Consider the following 17,500-nt stretch of genomic DNA (forward strand, 5'->3'; position numbering starts at 1 on the left):
AATAAAAGGTGGAAACAAAGGTTGGAAACAAAGGAGAAGCTGAATTATAAGCAGCCCAGCAAATCAAAATACACACTAGATCCAGTCTGAACTATATATTGTAAAATATGCAGCAAAGTTTGAACACACTGGTCTTTAACAATTTCCAAATAACCAATAGCTAGTTGATTGGTTAATGCCTATGGTATCAAAACTTTTATTTCCTAAGAGGAGAAAAATTTGAGGAATTTGACCTGCAGAGACAAATTGTTCCAATTGATTTTTCAAAATACTCTTTTTTCCCCCTGGCTTTTATATACTATACTCTGATTTTCCTACTTTCCTAGTTCTCTTACTCAAGTCTCCTTTGCTGGCTAGTCCTTCTCTAACTAGCTTTTATATCTTGAAGTTCAAGGGAGTTTCATACTGTTTTTTTGGGATTTTTTTTCCTTTCTTACACTATTCTCTCCCTGGGTAAACATCTTTGCCCAAAGGGGGAAAAAAATACCATAAAGCATCTATGTATAACAAGATTACCAAAACTTCAGCCCAGATCTTACCTCTAATAGCCTTACCTGCATATCAAACTACTTATTCAGAAATCTCAAAGGCACATCAGATTCAAAATCTCCAAAAGCCAACTCATGATGATTCCCTAAAAAACAAACAAGCAACAACATCCAGTTGCACAACTGGATGACTGAGATATTCATAAGCCAAAAACATCTATGACATTTCTCACTCTGAACTTATAATCTACACCTAACAGTTCTCTAAGTGTTTCCCAGAGATTTTTGAGGGTGTCTTAGATCCTTTCAGGGGTATTTTTTAAGTCAAAACTATTCACATAATAATATTAAACTGGCTTTCTCTTTTTCACTCCATTCTCTCATTAGTGTATAATGAAGTTTTCCAAAGACACATAATATGGTATTACAGCAGATTGAATACAGCAGACATGAAAATCCAGATGTCTTCCATTAAGCCAGATATTAAAAAAGGATTTGAAATATGACAATGTTTTTTTCACTAAATATTTATTTTTAGAAATCATTAATATCAACATCAAGAGAAGCTCTGTTGAATCCTCAGTAACTCAAGTGTATAAAGTGGTATTGACACCATAAAGTCTGAACACTGATCTACACCTGTGGCATATATACAATTAAGATATAAAATGGCATTTTTTTAATAGTCAATCTTGGCTGGATGCCAATGGCTCACGCCTGTAATCCTAGTTATTCAAGAAGCTGAGATCTAAGGATCCAAGTTCAAAGCCAGACCAAACAGAAAAGTCCCCTTGAGATTCTTATCTCCAATTAGCCACTCAAAGACCACTTCAAAGGCAGAGGGCTAGCTTTGAGCAAAAGAGCTCAAGTATAGTGCCCAGGCCCTGAATTCAAGCCCCACAACTGACAATATATAAAAAAATAAATACTCAATTCTTGCTGGGTGTAGATGGTTCATGTCTATAATCCTAGCTACTTAGGATGCTTAGATGTGAGAATCACTCAGAACAAGCCCAGACAGACAAATCCATGAGCCTCTTAACTGCAAATGGCGGGAAGGGAGAAGAGCCAGAAGTGGAGTTACACTGCTCAAGCAATAAAACACTGTGAGAGGAAAAAAAAAAAAAAGCAAGACCAAGAGGCTCTGAGTTCAAGCACCAGTTCTTAAGGGCCCTCTGATAGCAAATTTTCCATTCACAGGAGCTATTCCACATGAATTTTGCATAGTACCTGATTCTTAATGACAGCAGCTCCCTCAACCTAGCATTTTGTCATCAAAATAAATGCACCAATCTCATGAATACCACACGAAAGTGGTAGCTTCTTCAGGGTCTTACAACTGTCAAATATTGCTAAGTTTCCCTCACATTTTTTCAAATATTCTACAATGTCCATGTGAGTTTTCTGTAATACTCTATGGTATCTCAGTACAGTTTTTGAGAACCCTGGATAGAAACAATAATCTGGACAACTGGCTTATTCTATAAACTAAGTAATAAGAGTGGAGGTCATGCCGGGCGCCAGTGGCTCATGCCTGTAATCCTAGCTACTGAGGAGGCAGAGATCTGAGGATCACGGTTCGAAGCCAGCCCAGGCAATGAGACTCTTACCTCCAATTAACCACCAGAAAACCGGAAGTGGTGCTGTGGCTCAAGTGGTAGAGAGCTCTCCTTGAGCTGAAGAGCACAGGGATAGCGCCCAAGCCCAGAGTTCAAGCCCCATGACCAAAAAAAAAAAAAAAAAGAGTGGCAGTCATGAAGCTACTTAAAAAATAAATACATATTTTTAGAAAATTTTCATACATTAACTTCAGTATTCCAAAATTATATTTTGTAAACATGATCTAATCATATGATATTCTATAAAAGCTGTAGATCTCTGGAAAACTGTATTAAGAATACATTTATATCACCATATAATAAAACTTACTCATCAAGTTTTTTTAGAAAAAAGCTTAAAGGCTGGTAAAGTGGCTTAGTGATAAGAGTGCTTGTCTAGCATGCTTGAAGCTCTGGGTTCGATTCCTCAGTACCATATAAACAGAAAAAGCTGCAAGTGATGCTGTGGCTCAAGTAGTAGAGCACTAGTCTTGAGCACAGAGAGGCTCAGGGACAAAGCCTAGACCCTGAGTTCAAGCTCCAGAACTGGCAAAAAAAAAGAAGTTTCAAAAAAGTATAAAAATAGCTGGGCACCGGTGGCTCACGCCTGTAATCCTAGCTACTCAGGAAACATATCTGAGGATCTCAATTCAAAGCCAGCCCGCGCAGGAAAGTCCGTGAGACTCTTATCTCTAATAAAAACCACCAGAAAACCAGAAGGGGCACTGTGTCTCAAGTGTTAGAGCACTAGCCTTGAGATGAAGAGCTGAGGAACAGCACCCAGTCCCAGAGTTCAAGCCCCAAGACCAACCAAAAAAAAAAAAATATAAAAATAGGGCTTGGAATAAATAAAACAACACAAAGGTAAAGGAAAAGCATCCACTCCCCTCAGGGATAAAATCCTGACAATGGATAGAGACAGACAGACATATAATATATAATAAAAACAGTATTTCTTTCCCTGTGTCTACTTTTTATAACTCAAATAATATTACATTATGTAGTACAACTTATGACTTGCATTCAAAGAACAATGTTTCATGTCAGTACATAACAGTAACAGCATACTGATACATACTGTCCTTACTTAGAGAATAAATACTGATTTACTTCTTCAAGTAGCCCCATAGTCATGTTATAGATTTATTTAAGTAACTAAGCTAGCACAGCAATTAGGATATGAACCCAGAGTGTCTGCTGTGTGGTCCGTGAACTAAAAGGACAGGCTCAACTAAATTCATCAAGTAAACTTAAATACACCCAAATCTGTTAACAACTGAAAAGCACCTCACAGCATACAAAGACTGGAATTTTAACTATTCCTTTACCAACAGACATTTACAGCATGTTTTGTTACTTATAAATGCTGGTACTTATTTGTAATAATGCTAAACAAACATGCTTACAGATTTATTCCTGTACCCTTGTGTTAAAATTTACAAAAGATAAACCCCCAAAAATGATGCTTATTTTTTTAATGTTGAAAGGCAATGCCAAATTCTCCCAGAAAAGTTGTTCCACTTGCACAATCATCCAGTCGCCAATGACAGAAAAAAGGGTTCAAACTCATTTTTAAGTTAGCAAATGTTTTTTATTCATGAAAACAAGGCACATTTTGACTTTTTAATTAATATATAGAATAGACTGTCAAGCTGATCATAATTAACCTCTCATTTAATAATTATCTAGCACATTAAAAATGTAAACTTAGCAGGTATATAGAGGATTCTTCTACTAATGAATCCAACTATGAGTAAGATATTTCCCCTATATGAACCTGTTTTCTTAAGTATAAAAGATGAAAATCGGACTGGCTGGCCTTTAAGATTTACAAGACCCAATGCTGTGATTTAGAAGTGACTTAAAATTATTACAAGCCTATAATTATAGTGATAGTATAACAGATCAGGGTCTTAAAGCTTCTTTTTTCTTTAAATTACAACTACTGCCAGAACACCTAAGCAAGTTATTAAAATAGTCAATAAACTTTTTGGGATCCATCTGTTGCTTTTTCTCGGTGACTTTTAAATCACAGGAGATTATTCCCCTGCTACCTAACAAACTTGAACAGACCTCTAGAGTATATTCCTCAGTAGAGCTGAGATGTGCCTAGGAACTAAGAACCATTTTGTTTTGTTTTGTTTTTAAAGCATTATCGTGAAACTACTCTTTAGTCAATTAATCACTAATATTTATTGGCTATCTTACTACATGCTAAGAACTGGTTTCACAACAGTAAATAGAGAATCCGTGCCATCATGGAAATTACAGGCCAGATGAAGAAATGCAAATATACCACAATTCCCAAACATAGATGTAAAGTTACTCTTATAAAAAGAATGAATAGGGGCTGGGAAGGTGGCTCAGTGGTAGAGTGTTTGCCTTGCAGCATGAGGCCCTGGGTTCAATACCTCAGCACCACATAAGCAGAAAAAGCCAGAAAGTGGTGCTGTGACTCAAGTGGCAGAGCCCTAGCCTTGAGCTGAAAAGATGAAGGACAGTGCCCAGGCCAAGTTCAAGCCCCATGACTGACAAAAAAAAAACAAAACAAAACAAAAGGAAGAAAAAAAGAAAAGAATGAACCAAAAAAAAAATCAGTGCAGAAAAAACCATGCAGTCCTTTTAATCTTAACTATAACAGTTTTTTAAAAAAGTCAATAAGGAAAACTGTATCACAACTTGCCCCACATGATAAAAATAACAATCACAAGAGTTAACTTTTTTCTGGTTGTGGGGCTTGAACTCAGGGCCTGGGCACTGTCCCTGAGCTCTTTTGTTAAGCCACAGCTCCACTTTCAGTTTTTGAGTGGTTAATTGGAGGTAAGTGTCTCATGGGGACTTTTTCTGCCCAGGCTGACTTCAAACCTCCATCCTTAGATTTCAGCCTTCTGAGTAGCTAAGATTAAAGGCATAGGCCACCAGCACCGAACTTAGAGAAAAATTTTTACATCAATTGTTTCTATAATAAAATCAGCAAGATATTAATACTGTTCAGTTATGTTACTACTGGTCATATGGCTTGAACATTTTTTTTTGGGGGGGGGGTGTCTGGTCGTAGGGCCTGAACTCTGGGCCTGGGCGCTGTCCCTCAGCTCTTCAGCTCAAGGCTAGCTCTCTACCACTTGAGCCACAGCGCCACTTCAGGCTTTTTCTTTTTGCTTATGTGGTGCTGAGGAATTGAACCCAGGGCCTTGAGGATGCAAGGCAGGTGCTCTATCACTGAGCCACCTTCCCAGCCCGAACATTGGTTTTACATAATAACTAAGAGTATAGGGGCTGAGAAGGTGGCTCAGTGGCAGAGCGCTTGCTTTGCATGCCTGAGGCCCTGGGTTCGATTCCTCAGCACCACATAAGCCGGAAGTGGCGCTATGGCTCAAGTGGTAGAGCGCTAGCCTTGAGCTGAAGAGCTGAGGGACAGCGCCCAGGCCCAGAGTTCAGGCCCCACGACCGGATCCAAAAAAAAAAATAACTAAGAGTATAAATGATCTGAAAATTCAAAGATGTCAGAATTGTGTAACCAAACAAACTTAAAAACAGTAAATTCGGGGGCTGGGAAGGTGGCTCAGTGGTAGAACGCTTGCCTTGCATGCATGAGGCCCTGGGTTCGATTCCTCAGCACCATATAAGCAAAAAGAAAAAAGACGGAAGTGGCGCTGTGGCTCAAGTGGTAGAGCGCTAGCCTTGAGCTGAAGAGCTGAGGGACAGCGCCCAAGCCCAGAGTTCAGGCCCCATGACTGGACCCAAAAAAATAGTAATAATAAATTCACAGCTGGGTACCAGTGGCTCATGCCTGTAATCCCAGCTACTCAGGAGGCTGAGATCTGATGATGAGGGTTCAAAGCCACGAGACTCTTATCTCCAATTAACCACTAGAAAACCAGAAGTAGCACTGTGGTGCTTGCCTTGAGCTGAAGAGTACAGGACAGCGCCCAAGCCCAGAGTTCAAGTCCCAAGACTGAGCAAAAAAAAAAGAAGAAGAAGAACACAATAAATTCACTACAAGTTTGTTTTTTTTTAATCCTGGGAATCAAATCTAGCTCCTCAGGTATACTAGGCCAGCACTGTACCACTGGGCCACACCTCCACCACCCACTACAATTTAAGAACCTTGTTTAGCTGGGCACTCATGCCTCACACCTGTAATTCCAGCTACTCAGGCTGAGATCTGAAGATCATATTTCAAAGCCAATCCTGGCAGCAACATCCAACTAATCATGACATGCTTGAGTGGAAAAAAATCTAAGGGACCTGAGTTCAAGACCCAATACTGGCACAAAGAAAAGAAAAAAAGGCAAAGAAAAAAGAAGCAAAAACTAAAAGAAAAAAAAAATGATACAAGATAATTCATGACTTCTTTATAATTAAACTGTTATGAAAATGCTAATACTTTTGAAGAATTAACTATCAACATAAGATGTAAATGGGGCATGTAAAAGAAACAAGGGCCGGGTGCCAGTGGCTCACACCTGCAATCCTAGCTACTCAGGATGCTGAGATCTAAGGATCACTGTTGAAAAGCCAGCCTAGGCAGGAAAGTCCATGAGACTCTCATCTCCATTTAACCACCAGAAAATCAGAAGTGATGATGTGGCTCAAGTGACAGAGCACTAGCCTTGAGCTGAAGAGCTAAGGGACAGTGCCCAGGCCCAGAGTTCAAGCCCCACAACTGACCAAAAAGAAAAAGAAACAAGAAACAAGAACAGAATTTCCTTAGTATTTTGAAATAAAAGCAAATGCTAAATTTATCTATTCTAATATTTAATCTAAAATATAACAAATTCTAGATCATCTGCAGAATTAAGAGCACTAGTTATTATATAAATAAGTGGTTTCAAATGTCAATTTCCACAACTGCAAAATAAGATTGTATGAAGACCAAGTAAAATAATGTATGTAGAAGTACATACATACAAAAAAATAAAGACAAGATACACATTTACCAATACGTTCAATGTCAACTATTTCAGGCTGCATTCTCACTATAAGTTATAACAATTTAGCAAATGAAAGTACTTATACCAGGACTTCATTGCCGTTTTTCTGTCCATAATATGGTAGAAAGCTAAAAATGGTTGTAAAAGACTGGCAATCAGAAGCAGAAGAAAAAAAAAGATAACTAATAAATAATAAATTGATAACACAACAGAAAGATGACTGTCCCAAGTATTAACTTTCTTACATAACATTACACTATATACTTGGAAATTGTTTAAATCTCTCACATATGAATAAAATCACTCATATATATGCTATATCACATATATGAACTATATATCATATATAATTTCACATATATCATATTATCATATGTATCACATTTCACATATGTGAAATATCACAATATACCATATAAATGACATATGGTATAACATATATATTATACTTTAAGATGACAAAATACACATCCACACATACAATGTATTCTAGCTCAAGCATTAAAGTATCTCAATGTAATCAGTGACAGTTCAGATTTATTACACTGAATAGTTCGTCAGTTAAGCATAACAAAACTATTATAAGTTCATGGGTCTAAGCATGGAGTCTAACTAACCCCCCAAAGTCACAATCTCATGTTATTAGCAACACAGTACCTTGATTAAAACCAATGTAAAACTGAGACGTTTTTTCAATGGAGAGTAGCTTGTAGTATTTGTTACTTCTACAAAACTCAGTTTGTTAAATAGGTCTGAAACTGACTCTCCTTAAAATACAAGCCAGGAAGAAAGGTTAACATGGCAACAACAACGACTCCTCCAAATTCAAAACAGGATCACTACCAAAACAATTAAGAGTTCATGGTTACAGACTACACTACCTACTTTTTTTTTTTTCCCCAAATGAAAAATCTGTTACCCCATCAAAGCCATATTAAAATCTATACCTCTGTGCAACTTCCTAGTTGAAAAGAAAAATTAAATCTGGCAAACTTCCAGTCTGTATGTGTGACATTAGCTACACATTATTTAAGCACACTGGACTGCATTTAAAAGAAGGGGGGGGGGGGGACAGCGACCACTTCCAAAGCGAACCTCAAACCCCCCTCCCCCGAATCATCTGTGAATGAACTGGGAGGCTACATTCAGCAACTGCCCGACTGGAGCGGATTAAAGTTTTCCCTGTACTGCATTTGAGAACGTTACCCCCGTGGAAAAGAGGAAAACTGATCATCCACTGAAACCAGCCCCGGGAATCTCCCAAAATATGCTACATCTCCAACCCAAGAAAGGACGGTCCCCGGGAGACCGAAGGTGAGCGGCACCTCACCCACCGGCAGGGGAGAGGAGGGGCGAGGCAGAGAGCGGGGGACACACGGGTAGGCGAGGAAAGGTGTCTGTGACACCGACGAGAGGGACCCGAAACCCACGTCTCAGGATGACCTCTCCCAACAGCCCCGGGACCCAAGCAGGTTCCGAGGGAAACGCCAGGCCAGGCCAGGCGGCCCCGCCCCGCCTCTCTCGCCACCGCCCGGGACCGGGGACCGGGGAGCGGGGACCGCGGACAGAGGCAGCCGAGGCCGCGCGAGCGTCCGCAGTCTCCGCCGGGTCCTGCCGCAGCTCACCTGAGAATGTCGCCTCCGCCCTCGGCGCCCACGGTGCATCCCGCGGGGCCTGGCGGAGGGTGCAGTGACGCCGCCCCGACCGGCCCCAGGGCTGCCCGGCCAGGCCTCCCCGCTCCGGGGACGCACCGGGCGTCTGCCTCGCACCGGCTACCGCGATCCGCTGGTCGGCAGGGAAGGAAGGAGAGGCGGAAAAGCTTCCTTCCCCTCCCCCGCAGCAAGCCACCCCCTCGAGCTGCGGCTCTCTGCAGTTCTCTCCGGCGCAGGTCCGTCCCCACTCCCCCGCCCGGGAGTCACTTCGGCAGCGCCGGCCCAGTCGCCATTACAGACCAACAACTGACACGGAGGAGGAGCGGCGCCGGCGGCAGCGGTGGAGGCGGCGGCGCGAGGCAGGGCGGGAGCAATCCGGGCGGGGAGGCGCGGCGCGGGGGGGGGGGGGGGGGGGAGGCCCCCCACACCCTTAGCCAAACCCTCGCGAGAACTGTCCGGAGACGGTTCCTTAGGAATGCGACCTTGGGTTCGTGCCATGTTGAGTGTGGCGTGAAGGTGAGCGTGAGCTACCCAGAAGAAAAGGAAGCGGCAGGAAGCCATGTTGAGTGTGGCGAAGTTTGAGCCTGGCCGAGCTCGGGAGGAGCCCGAGTACATCCGCAGAGGAGACCACCACCCCCTTTCCTTCCCTCGGACGCTAGTGGCGGCGCGTTTCACCCCCAGGAAGAGAAAAGACGATGGAGGGGGGGGGGGGGGGATGAAAAGGATGAAATCAGAAAACTGCAGCTAAGAGTTTGCGATGCGACAGCAGTGGAGGGCCGGATAAACCCTGCTCCAGCCGGCCTCGGAGCGATCGCAGCCCGCGGCTGCTGCAGCCAGCTTGCTGTCACTGGGGCAGTTTGGTTCGCGGGGGTCACGGCCGGTCCTGCGTACCCTCCCTCTGCCTACTGGCGGAGGGGTCCGCAGATGACGTCCCCTCGCTGTCAGCGCTGGCATTGACACTCGTGTGCTTTGAGAAGCCCTCTGGGTCGGTCGATTTTCTCACGTCTTTTGTCTTCTTTTTTTTTTCCAGTCTCTCCGCATGGTGAAATCTGTCATCTGTCACGATTTAAAGGACAGCCCTGCTGCAAAGAATGCCTTCCACTAGGCGTTCGCTGCGCACAAAAGCTCGCCTCATCACTTTCCTTCACCTCCTCGACTCCCAATAGTTTATGTACTCAGAGGTAGTTTCTCATTTTGTAGTGCCCAGTAGGACCTAACACAGTAACGAGGACTTTGTAGCTACTAAATAAATATCAACTCGATCGTATCAATCAAAACAGAAGGCAGGAACCGCTTCCTCTTCCTATGCCTGAATGGGAGCTAGGGAGATGTCGACCAAAGTCCGGCACGCATAACAACAACTTGTACTGTGGGAGCCTCCAGGAGGGAAGAGGAAATGGGACTAGCCCAACCACACGGATGATAGCAAGGAAAACAACGTCAAGGATAAAGTACAGTTTTCCCCAACCTCACCATGTATTTTTTTTTTCCTTGAATGTAGAAATCATGTTATTAATTATACTTTTTGTTGGTGGTGGTGATCGTGGGGCTTTAACTCTGAGCCTGGGCGCTGTCCCTCAGCTCTTCAGCTCAAGGCTAGCTCTCTACCACTGGAGCAGCGCCACTTCTGGTTTTCTGGTGGTTAATTGGGGATAAGAGTCTCATGGACTTTCCTGCCCGGGCTGGCTTTGAACCATGATCCTCAGATCTCAGCCTCCTGAGTAGCTAGGATTACAGGTGTGAGCCACCATCGCCAGCCTTTACTCACTTTTTTTTTAAAAAAGAAAAAATGGGCTCTGAAAAGCTAAGTTATTTGTCCAATACTGTACCATCAACAATAAGGAGACCTAAGATGTAATGACTCCTTTAGTCTAAATCTAATGTATGTGTCTTACCACCATCGTACCTCCTGGGCAACAGAGTCAATAGGAAAAATGTCTGTTAAGGTGTGAGCTGCTGGTCTCAACCTATGTTCACTGTCCATCTCTGTATACTCTGCTGATCTGTCCTCTCCCTCATCTCCCAAATAATCCACACACGTCAATGTCCTATTTGACACCTTAAACTTACTGTTTTTGGTCGGTAGTGAGGCTTGAGCCCTGTCTGGGCTTGGGCTCTGTCCCTGCATTCTTCAGCTCAAGGCTAGCACTCTACTGCTTGAGCCACAGTGCCACTTCTGGTTTTCTGGTGGTTTATTGGAGATAAGAGTTTTAAGGCTGGCTTTAAACCATGATTCCCAGATCTCAGCCTCCTGAGTAGCTAGGATTACAGGTGTGAGTCACCAGCACCGGGCAACTCATTGTTTATATTCTAGAGTTTGGCCTTGAGTATTTTAAGGCAAAATAATTATTTGCTCATGATTTGATGAGAGTAATTAATCTTAGGAGCAAGACTGGAAGTTCAGTGCAGAGATCTGCACTGAGAGAGATCTGTCCAAGATTAGGGAAATGATATATGTTCAATGTGGCATCTTTTTTTCCTCCTACTTTTTTTTTTCTAAGACAGGGTCTCCATATAGTCCGATACCTGGGCTCAAAGATCATTCACATTAGCCTCCCAAATAAGCAGGGCTACAGACACACACCACAAGTGGCTTTTCTAATTATTGATAAGTAGATGGATAGGTGGATAGATAGATTAATAGGTTTACATATGTTATCTTTAAGTAGTTGTACAAAGGAGTTGCCATTCAACAAAGTATGAGTACAATGCATCGTGATCAATGTCACGCTTCTAATTTTTTTGGTCAGTAATAGGGCTTAAACTCAGAACCTAGACACTATCCCTGAGCTCTTTTACTCATGGCCAGCTCTCTAACACATTGAGACACAGCACCACTTCCAGTTTTTGTGTGGTTAATTGGAGATAAGAGTCTCACAGAGATTTTTCTTCCCCCAGCTGGCTTCAAACTATTATCCCCAGATTTCAGCCTCCTGAGTAGCTAGGATTACAGGCATGAGCCACCAGTGCCCAGCTTGTAACTGGGTCTTGATCACAAACTTAATCTCCAATTAGGTGATATCCATTTTCACATAAATAACAGAAGTCATCAGCATCTGCATTTCCCAAAAGTAATTTTCCCTTTGTTCAATCTTAGAAAGCCAGCTCTTCCTCATGCCCTCTGTGTTGCTGTTAAAACTATCACAGAACATCCTTCTTAGAAGAGGCTCAAAAGCTCATGGATATTATATATTCCTCTGTATGGCTTGCTCCTATACAACCATTTATTAAGTTTCTAAATACCATATGGAAATGAAGGCTTTCTACCCCCATGGGGTTGCTAAACCTGATAAGTAGCATCTGTCAAGCGTCTGACAATAACATAGAAATAAATAGTAAAATAAATAATGACTATTATAATTTCCCTTAAATTATAAGGGAAGTGATACATTGAATAGGAACTTTACATTTGAGCCAAGAGGATCTCAGACACAATCTACTCAGACCTACCTCTAGGCTTTTATTTTTCTAACCTGGAACACGTATTACACTGGCTCAGAATTTCTGCCACATTCTTTAATACTAGCCCCAAAGCTACAGGAAAAAAATTCCATGATTGCTCATACTTTGTAGATGCTCTTCCACCCTTACTTTTCATGATATTGTGCACCTACCATTAGAGAAATTCTACTATTGAAAGTTCTGCACATACAAAGATCCTTTGTCCCCATAGTGGAACCCTAGAGTCAAACAAGCCTAGGTTTAAAGTCTGGATGAACCACTTACTAACTATATAACTTGGTCATGTTCTTCATGCTTCAATTTCCACCATAGAATTTGTAGTGATATGTATGTTATAGGGTTATGCAAAAATTAAAATAAGACATCTAAAGGACTTAATAGCAATGGCTCTTAACACACGTAATAGGTGATCAAAACATTAGTTCTTTTTACTTCTTATAAACTGAATTAGTACCTTATGTATACCGAGCACTTAATATTTGGTTAATTTAATTGACCTTTGTTTAATTTAAAGTGAACACAAAATGTAATATCTGTCTCTCCTAGATAACAAATTGAGAAATGTAGAAATACAAGTACAGTGAGTGATGACATCATTCACACCTTGCAGTTCATTGAATAAAATGATGCATCAAGAATGACCAGAGGATTAGGAATGTGGCTTAGTGGTAGAGCGCTTGCCTAGCATACATGAAGCCTTGGGTTCAATTCCTCAGTACCACCTAAGCAGAAAAAGTAGGAAGTGGCTCTGTGGCTCAAGTAGTAGAGCGCTAGCCTCAAGCAAAAGAAGCTCAGGGACAGTGCCCAGGCCCTGAGTTCAAGCCCCAGGGCTGGCAAAAAAAAAAAAAAAAGAAGGAAAAGAAAAGAAAAGAAAAAAGAATGACTAGAGATACTCCTAAGGATATGTCAAGTCTGGATGTCAAACTTAGCTCTAATTGTGTCTACTACCATTGCAATAATAAATGCAGCCAGTTAAAGTATGTATTTCTTTTTGTTCTAAGAAACCATATCAGCACCACGTTCATAGATTTGTTTATTGGTTAGGGTCTTCTGCGGTTGATGCTGCTTTTTTCTTTTTCTTTTTTTTTGGGGGGGAGGGGTCCAGTCATGGGGCCTGAACTCTGAGCCTGGGCACTATCCCTCAGCTCTTCAGCTCAAGGCTAGTGCTCTACCACTTGAGCCACAGCACCACTTCCGGCTTTTTTCTTTTTGCTTATGTGGTGTTGAGGAATAGAACCCAGGGCCTCAGGCAGGCAAGGCAAATGCTCTACCACTGAACCACCTTCTCAGCCCTGCTTTTTTCTTTTTCTATACTTATGAATTGGAGGAGAAGCTCAAGCTATAGAGTACAATTTACGGGTAAGAAAGGCAGAAAGCTTGAGGACCAGGAACTCAAATGAGTTCAAGCTCTGGTACCATCATCACCACCATCACCATCACCACCACTACCACCACTACCAACAACACACACATACTTATCTTTTTCTGGGTTCAGTATTTTGGCTTAGCTTGAAGTTGTCTTGAACTTTTCTAGGGTACTGGTGTTCTGATGGAATTAAGGAAAAACTAAATTTGCCAATAAGGAAACTTTGTAAGAAAATAGCTTCTTCTTCAAATATAAGTGCTATATGCATACATGTGCTTACATATATGCATAAACACACAAGCCAAGAAAATACTGGTCAGCCGGGCGCCGGTGGCTCACACCTGTAATCCTAGCTACGCAGGAAGCTGAGATCTGAGGATCAATGTTCAAAGCCAGCTCAGGCAAGAAAGTCCGTGAAACTCTTATCTCCAATAAACCACCAGAAAACCGGAAGTAGCTCAAGTGGTAGAGTGCTAGCCTTGAGCTGAAGAGCTAAGGGACAGGGCTCAGGCCCAGAGTTCAAGCCCCACTACCGACAAAAAAAGAAAAGAAAAGAAAATACTGGTCAAAGAAACTTGTGACATTAAATCCAGAAACCAAAAGAGCAATAGGAGCATTTAATCGAATCAGATTACAACAGAATGTTAAAATTGGAATTTGTTATTTCCAAAGGCAAAGTGATAGCAGTAGCCACATGAAGTTGAGAACCAGGCTCCCAAGATGCACATTCTAAGAGAATAAATATGAGATCAGGTATGTGATTGCTGAATTCCCTAGGACATAGATATAAAAAGATAACTTGTAGATTTGAATAATTTGATAAAATGATTTCTTCCAAGAGCATAGGCAGCAAGATGAACATGTTGCTTCTTATCTCAAACTAGTAATAAGGACTTTCAGGAGACAACATAGAGAGCTTAATGTGTGTGTGTGTGTGTGTGTGTGTGTGTGTGTGTGTGAAAGAGAAAGACAAACAGAGACAGACACAGGGACACAGAGACAGAGACTGAAATGGGGGAGACAGAGAGGGGAGAGAGAAAGACAGAAAGAGACAGAGACAGAGGTAGAGAATTTGTAAGAAAATAGTTGGAATTTTCCTGTCTGGGCTGCCTTCCAACAGTGATCCTCAGATCTCAGCCTTCTGAGTAGTTAGAATTACATGTATGAGCCACCAGCATCTGACATTGCCATGTTTTAAAAAAAATGTAGTTTTTAATTATTTCTATCACTGAACTTTTTTGGACCATTGCCACTGATCTCAACTTTTTCTTTATTCATTTCTTATTCTGTGTTCCAAAGGTGGACCGTGCCTGCCTATTGTTTTTTAAAATTCCCTCTTTCTTCTCTCCTTCCTCTCCCATTATTCCATTTTTGCCTGTGGAATGTTACTTGTGCTTTTATAATTGACTTTCTACTTTTCTGTCTCCACAGTCACTCTGCTAGCTCCAGGTTTGTTTGTTTGTTTGTTTTGCTCTCTACTTGGGTAAAGATCATATTTATACATGGTGGATAACCAAGACTCAGTGATGTAATAATAAAAACTACTTCCAGATCACTTCATTGGAACAATCTTTCTCAGGCAGACCTGATAACTTTTCTAATCAATTTTAATTAATAGTCTTATTCTACATTAGTTTCCAAGCTGATCATTCAGTTATAAAGCATTGAACTTGATATATGAATCAACATTTGAATTTTTATTAAAAGGTACACTTGCTACTCTCCCATCAGGACTTCCTTACTGACTCCTTCCAGAGAGACTTTTTTTTTTTTTTTTGCTTATGTGGTGCTGAGGAATCGAACCCAGGGCCTCAGGAATGCAAGGCAAGCGCTCTACCACTGAGCCACCTTCCCAGCCCCGACTTTTCCTTTTTTATTGTCTGGACTATATTCCTTTTCTTAAGTTTGTTAGTTTTATTAGTTTATTCATTTATTGTGCCAGTACTGAGGCTTGAACACAGGGCCTTTTTTATTCAAGACTGGCATTCTACCACTTGAGCCAATCCCCCACTGCTAACTTGTTTTAATTTGTGCTTTTTCTATGGAAGAAGGCATGGAGAGGCAGGAAATAATTGTGTGGGATACAAGAACATTCCTACCTGACTGACGATCTAAGGTTGCTTTGCTATCCAGACTAGGGATATGTTCAAAGACTTTTTTTTCTCTTAAAGAATGTCTCCGGCTTCCTTTTCTTTGAACTTAGGGCCTTGCACTTAATAGTTAGATTCTCTACCCCTTGCACCATTCTAAGTCCTTTTAGCTGTTTCTCAAATAGGGTCTTAGACTTATGACCTGTCTAGCGTAGACTTTGATCCTACTATGCATAGCACCTGCTATGGATGACCATTATGCCCAGCTATCAGTTGAGACAGAATCTTGGGAACATTTTCCCTGTGCTAACCTTGAACCAGATCCCCTGAGCTCTTCTTCTTAAGCAGTTAGGATTACAAGCATGGGCTACTATATGGTTTCTTGGTTTCTTTAAACACTTTCCTGTCCAGCCTCGGCAGTTACAACTCTCTACTCTTCTTTAGATGGCCATCCCCAGTATTTTCACATCTTCTGCCCTTAGCAAAAATTGCTCAGGGTCGGGCGCCTGTAATCCTAGCTACTCAGGAGACTGAGATCTGAGGCTTACGGTTCAAAGCTAGCCCAGGCAGGAAAGACCGTGAGACTCTTATCTCTAATTAACCACCAGAAAACCAGAAGTGGCACTGTGGCTCAAGTGGTAGAGTGCTCACCTTCAGCCAAAGAGCTGAGGGACAGTGCCTAGGCCCAGAGTTCAAGCCCCATGACAGCAACAACAAAAAAGAGCTCAAGAACAGTGCCTTGGCCCTGAGGTCAAGCCACAGATAGCACAAAAGAAAAGGGCGGGGGGGGGGGGGCGGGGGGGAGGGGATGCCCCAGAGTAAGATGCTCTGTATCACTAGCAATCATGGAAAAACATGGTAAAAACCCTAATAAGAGTCCATTTCATGCCTACTAGTTTGACAAAAATTCCAAAGTATGGTAACATTGCAAGTTGGCAAAGATATGAAACAATGGGAATTATTTATTCACTTCTGATAATGGTATAAATGGTATAATGGTGTAAATGGTGTAAATTGCATTCCCAAACCTTTTATCCCTGGATAAACAGCTTTGGCAAGAGTGTAAATACTGAAGGAGTAGAAGGGAAATTAATATGTGCTAGAACAAAACACAAGACTCTTCAACTGTGTTGATGTTTCTTAAACTAGGTTTGGATACTTTTATAGCTTAGGTTGTTTTTGTTGTTGTTGCTGTGGTTGTTATGCCAGTCCCGGGACCTTGAACTCAAGGCTTTGGCACTGTCCCTAAGCTTCTTTTGCTTAAGGTTAGCACTCTATCATTTGAGCCACAGCGCCACTTCCAGCTTTTTCTGTTTATATGGTACTGAAGAATCAAACCCAGGGCTTCATGCATGCTAGGCAAGCATTCCACCACTAAGCCACATTCCCAGCCCACTTTTATAGCTTTTTAATTCTGAATATGTTAGATAATATGTTTTAAAAATAGAGCTGGAATATGTAGCTCAGTGGCAAAGTGCTTGCCTAACAAGTATAACATCTTGGGTGCAATCCCCAGTGCCAAAAATGAAAGGACCAAAAAAAAGTAAATAAATAAGAAAAAATTTAAAATACATTTAGGGAAGGAGAAGAAAAGCAGCCGAGATAGAGAGACAAAGGGACCTAAGTCTGTGACTAAAGTTGAAATGATATCCTGCTGATTTGGGGCTCAAGAAACTTTTCAACTTTGTTAACACTGGAAAGAAAAATATAGTAATTATTTTTTTCTAAGTTAAAGCCTACTTTTCTATCTAAAGAGATTCAGTAGCAAGTGAATAGTAGAACAAGCCAGGGGGGAAAAAAGAAACCAAGAAAGAGAAAAAGGGAAAGAGGGAAGAAAAGAAGGAATGAAGGAAGAAAGGAAAGAAGGAAGGGAAAGAGGGAAAATAGAAACCAAGAAAGAAAGAAGAAAA

The 17,500-nt window shown here is 41.5% G+C and overlaps 1 protein-coding gene across 4 annotated transcripts in view; it reads right to left on the minus strand.

Annotated features, from left to right (window-relative positions):
• Cep350 (centrosomal protein 350) overlaps window positions 1-8,821 on the minus strand; it is a 138,951-nt gene extending 130,130 nt beyond the window's left edge. For all 4 annotated transcript variants that reach the window (XM_042674539.1, XM_042674538.1, XM_042674537.1 and 1 more), the window contains exons 1-2: window positions 8,646-8,821; window positions 555-634 (exon numbers count right to left, since the gene is read on the minus strand). The gene's annotated coding sequence lies outside the window, so the exon portion shown is untranslated. The remainder of the gene's footprint in view (window positions 1-554; window positions 635-8,645) is intronic.
• Window positions 8,822-17,500: the final 8,679 nt, after the last annotated feature.

The sequence above is a fragment of the Dipodomys spectabilis genome, unplaced genomic scaffold (genome assembly GCF_019054845.1).
Source record: "Dipodomys spectabilis isolate Male_0828 unplaced genomic scaffold, ASM1905484v1 ptg000019l, whole genome shotgun sequence".
NCBI classification, from domain to species: Eukaryota; Metazoa; Chordata; class Mammalia; order Rodentia; family Heteromyidae; genus Dipodomys; species Dipodomys spectabilis.